Source organism: Hesperophylax consimilis, chromosome 16 (genome assembly GCF_061612785.1).
Source record: "Hesperophylax consimilis isolate HC1 chromosome 16, BYU_Hcon_1.0, whole genome shotgun sequence".
NCBI lineage: Eukaryota > Metazoa > Arthropoda > Insecta > Trichoptera > Limnephilidae > Hesperophylax > Hesperophylax consimilis.
The window spans coordinates 25,169,957-25,175,956 of record NC_142851.1 but is presented as its reverse complement, the minus strand read 5'-3'; positions in this window follow the sequence as shown (position 1 = coordinate 25,175,956).

Sequence of the window (6,000 nt, the reverse complement as noted above, 5' to 3'; positions counted from 1 at the left end):
AAAAAACAATGAAACTATGATTGATTTATTATGTATATTTATTTTTGACGAAGTATAAACAGATTTCTTAAATAAACATTATCTGATTTAAAATATATTTATTGTGATTTTTCATGGTAGATAAGACCTTTTAGTTATGTGAATACTTATCTCAAATAACTCCGGTTACCATGAAGTATTCGATAACTGATCATTAATGCATGCAAAAGGTTGACAGTGCTTACAGAACTCCTGAGTAGGTCATGTTCCTCAGTGCTCATGTCCAAGAGTGAGCTGTTTTCTCCACTCAATCATATGAGAGTCAGTGAATAGACGGTATCACTTCTACATCCATAATATCATTTCTACACACTACCTGTAGGTAAATGTATGACATACACACTTCACCACAATCTACAAATCTGCCCTGATGATGGACACTGTAACGCTATCCGAGAGGTTAACTAAAGAAGGAGGAAGCGCAACACAGCATAATACCCCTTTTTTACATTAACTCCACACGGGAGGCCCTGAGGACAATAGTTTCCCCCCAGAGCATATGTCATCTTTGAGGATGCTGTGTGGAAGGACTTTTTAAGGAACGAAAGGAGAGGAAGTTCTGGGAAGGAAAAGGGGAAAAGGATTAGATAGGAATCTGATGGTTATTGTCTAGGAGTTTACCACGTATGAATCGTCCCTCCCACTGCGGTACAAGGCGATGATCCGGCTGGAGAGGTCAAGGGTCTCCGGCCCGCCACGCAGTTGGTGGGCAGACGCATTCGCTACAAAAACATGGACACACTTCTCCGCCATGTACCCGGACACCCCTGCTAAGTCAGCAAACTTAAAACAACATTTGGGGTGACTTATGGCAGAGGTGTTGGTTATCCAGTTAATGGTACAATCAAAATTTTTAAAAATAAATCCCTGATATTACTTTTGACTGAAAATCTTTAATCATTTAAAACCTCTATCATAATTTTAATTTAAGGGTCTTTGTGTTATTATTTTTGCTGTTTATTGATCAATTATTATTGTTATTAAAAATCTATTTTATTTATTGCTTGACTTCATTACTAAATTTTCTAATAGTGGGATAGTAACACAAGTTTATAAGAGAGAAGTGCAAAAAAAACCAATTACTGTGAGAATATATAAGTTAATAATGTTCCATCAAGCGATAAATTTTGTTAACTTACTTGAAATAACTTAACTGCATAACAAGGTTCCAACTGTTAAAATTGCTTTTCCAGATTTCATATTTCCATACTTAAAATCAGTAAATAACCTACAACTATCCGTATCTGCTTACTCAAAACAATATAAAGTTGAATACGTGTTGAAATTATAGTCATTCAAATCTTTGAATCTGCAATACCGACAACAGAAATTTACAGTTTACTTAGCTACAAGCCTACAAGCTACATAGCTTATCTGCCATGTGCAGAGACAATGCTCCTATTTTCAAAAAAGGAAATAAGAGCGAAATAACAAACTATAGGTCAATATGCATAATGTCTTCTTTATCCAAACATTTTGAAAGCCTAGTACTAGACAAGTTGATATCTCAAATTTAAACGAGTAATCTCACCCCTTCAACATGGATTTATTAAAGGAAGATCAACGTTTTACAATTTAATATTATACACTAATGATATTGTTTGCCTTTAACGCATCATATCAAACTGACTCCATATATACTGTATTATGTTACACTTACATACATAAAAAGTAAATTTTCTCTGTAAAAGCTCGATAGGGCGTTAATTAATAATAAATAAACATACATAGCGCAACACTTCCCACGTCTTTACAACGCTGGGTTGTTGACGATTCTTTACCGACCCGTGGGAAGACCGTCTTAGAATCATAATACAGTACTCGTACTTAAAATAAATAAGTATACTTTTCTCACTTCATTGTCCTCTGGAAGATCTTCTGTTTTGTAATGCAGGACTTTTTCCACAATTCATAATTTATTATTCCGGAGTCTGCACAGAATGGTTTTTACTCCAATGAAGGTTGCTTGTAGCCACCAATTCAAGGTCTTGGAAATTCTGCAATGAGAAAAGGAGCACAACAATATTAGTGGTACATACATACAATCACGTTTGATTCGGTAGTTTCAGAGATTTTTATTGGCTGGTTATGTAGAAATAATGCCAGATGTGATTGTGCGGGTAGGTACTCCAGTGGAAGCGATTCAGAGGCAGATCGAGGATAAGTGGATGAACTGTGTGGAAGAGGATTGGAGCAGAGAACTGCACTCTTCGTCTGGGGGCCTGTGGGGGGCATCCATTTCTTTTCCAAATCAAGGCCTTCCATCCGATAACACTCTAAACTACAGTAAAAACACTGTCTGTGAATGCTATAGTTACACCACTGCACCGAGAATTGCCAAACTTTCAATAAATTGAGGAAAGCTATTTCCGAAGCCAGATGCCAGATGGTGCATAAAGAAATGTGAAATAACCATAGAATAAAGAAACAAGAAATGCCATGTGGGTGTGTTTCGTGATCCAAAAGTAAGAGTACTCGCCAGCATTACGAAATTTAAATGGAATGGTGCATTGATGTATTATACTAGATTAGCCCTGTCTAGTTAAATTCATTTAAAAAATGACATCACATAGCGTACGTCTGAAATATGGAGATGAACTTAAAAACCCAACTCTGTTTAAACTTCTTGTACAAGCGTTCAAACTCGTAAGCGAAACCAAGGAACAGCTTTCATTTTGTTACCGAGGTGTTGTTGTAATTTGAATACAAAGCCGTCACCAAACCATTTTTTTTTTGCTAAACCAGTTCTGAATCAGGTAAAGGACTAATAAAATTTTTTAATGCTTCCGATTTTGTTGTCCGGGTTAAATCTTCCCCATAGGAAAAACTAAACCCTTCCACACACTTTTCCACAAATGATTATCTAGTCAATCAACTTTATGCAAGTGCATTATAAAAATAAAATAAATACAAAACAATACAAAAACAACAACACGTCAAATCACCAGAGATCAAATGGGAAAAAAAATTCACCGACTCCAGATATTTTCATATCAGAGGGTTCGGCTCGGTAGAACTCCTAATAGGGCCTATAAATCCTACTGATCCCTCAACATAAATATTTAAAAAATCTTTCGTTATCCTATATGTACAAAATGACCGACTTTTGCATCTTTATTATAAATTTTTTGATAGATCTAATACGCCTAAATTTTTAATGAGAGAGCTAGGTATAATGCCAGTAGCCGAAATAACGAAATAACAAATAATGATTTTTATTTTCACATTTTTACTTTTTGAATTCTGTACACAACATATTGAACCATAACGGGAAACGTACACATATTTACTATTGAGCAGAAGTTTTATGAATTAACAAAATTATTTGTATTCCATTTGTGCAAGTGAGAATAATGAATTATTCCAAAAATGTTACATTTCCGAGATTTTGCTATTGATTACAATTCAGGACATGATTCAAAGTACGAATCCGAAATTTCGTTCCGTTCGGCACCATAGTTCTTGAGAAAACGGGATTTCAAAGTTCGAACCCAAGTCTTGCATTTGTGCCCGAAAGAATAATGATTTATTTTAAAAATGTTACATTTCCGAGATTTTGCTATTGAATACAATTCGGAACATGATTCAGAGTACGAATCCGAAATTTCAATCCGTTCGAAGCCATAGATCTTGAGAAAATGTTTTTCAAATTTCGAACACAAGTCTAACATTTGTGTCAATGAGAACAATGATTTTATTTTTACATGTTTTATTTCCGAGATTTTGCTATTGATTACAATTCAAGACATGATTTAAAGTACGAATCCGAAATTTCATTCCGTACGGCACAATAGTTCTTGAGAAAACGGCTTTCAAAGTTCGAACCCAAGTGTTACATTTGTGCTCGTAAGAACGATGATTATTTCATAAATGCCACATTACCGAAATTTCGCCAACGATTCCACTTCAGGACATGATTCTGTGTACGAATCCGAAATTTCAATCATTTCGGCACCATAGATCTTGAGAAAATGTTTTTCAAAGTTCGAACCCAAATCTTACATTTGTGCCAGTGAGAATAATTATTTTTTTCAAAAATAATACATTTCCGAGATTTTGCAATTGATTACAATTCAGGACTTGATTAAAAGTACGAATCCGAAATTTAAATCCGTTCGGCACAGTAGTTCTTGAGAAAATGATTTTCAAAGTTCGAACCCAAGTCTTACATTTGTGCCTGTGAGAGTAATAATTTTTTTAAAAGGTTATACTTCCGAGATTTTGCTATTGATTACAATTCAGGACATGATTGAAAGTACGAATCCGAAATTTTGCTATTGATTACAATTCAAGACATGATTGAAAGTACGAATCCGAAATTTCAATCCGTTCGGCGCCTTAGATCTTGAGAAAATATTTTTCAAAGTTCGAACCCAAGTCTTACATTTGTTCCAGTGAGAATAATGATTTCTTTTTAAATGTTGTATTTCCGAAATTTTGCTATTGATTACAATACAGGACATGATTCACATGATTCAAAGTACGAATCCGAAATTTCAATCCGTTCGGCACCATAGTTCTTGAGAAAACGGCTTTCAAAGTTCGAACCCGAGTCTTACATTTTAACCCGTAAGAACGATGATTTTTCTGAATGAATGATTTTTCTGAATGATTTTTCCAAAAATGCTTTCTAACCGGAATTTTGCAATTGATTACAATTCGGGGCATGATTCAAAGTGCGAATCCGAAATCTCAATTTGTTCGGCATCATAGTTCTTGAGAAAACGGCTTTAAAAGTTCGAACCCAAGATTTACAATTTTGCCCGTAAAAACTATGATTTTTTTTAAATGCTACATTGCCGATATTTCGCTTTTGATTATAATTCGGTACATGATTCAAAGTACGAATCTGAAATTTCAATCCGTTCGGCACCGTAGATCTTGAGAAAATGTTTTTCAAAATCTTACATTTCAAAGATCGAACCCAAGTCTTACATGTGTGCCTGTGAGAAAAATGATTATTTTTTTAAACGTTTTATTTCCGAGATTTTGCTATTGATTACTATTGAGGACATGATTCAAAGTACGAATCCGAAATTTCAATCTGTTCGGCACAGTAGTTCTTGAGAAAATGTTTTTCAAAGTTCGAACCCAAGTCTTACATTTTTGCCAGTGAGAATAATGATTTTGTTTAATGTTATATTTCCGAGATTTTGCTATTGATTACAATTAAAGACATGATTCAAAGTAAAAATCCAAAATTTCAATCCTTTCGGCACCATAGTTCTTGAAAAAACGGCTTTCAAAGTTCGAACCCAAGATTTACTGTTTTGCCCGTAAAAACGATGATTTTTTTATAAATGCCACATAACCAAAATTTCGCTATCGATTTCACTTCAAGACATGATACTGTGTACGAATCCGAAATTTCAATCCGTTCGGCACCATGGATCTTGAGAAAACGTTTTTCAAAGTCCGAACCCATGTCTTAAATTTGTGCCAGTGAGAATAATGATTTTTTTCAAAAATGTTACATTTCGGAAATTTTGCTATTGATTACAATTCCGGACATGATTCAAAGTACGTATCCGAAATTTCAATCCGTTTGGCACCATAGATCTTGAGAAAACGTTTTTAAAATTCGTAAACAAGTCTTACATTTGTGCCAGTGATAATAATGATTTTTTTCAAAATCGTTACATTTCCGAAATTTCGCTATTGATATCGATATCGATATTGATTACAATTCGGGGCATGATTCAAACTACGAATCTGAAATTTCAATCCTTTCGGCACCAAATTACTTGTGAAAACGGCTTTCAAAGTTCGAACCCAAGTCTTACATTCGTACCCGTAAGAACGATGATTTTTCTAAAAATGCTTTCTAACCGGAATTTCGCTATTGATTACATTTCGGGGCATGATTCAAACTACGAATCTGAAATTTCAATCCTTTCGGCAACATAGATCTTGAGAAAATGTTTTTCAAAGTTCGGACCCAAGTCTTACATTTGTGCCAGT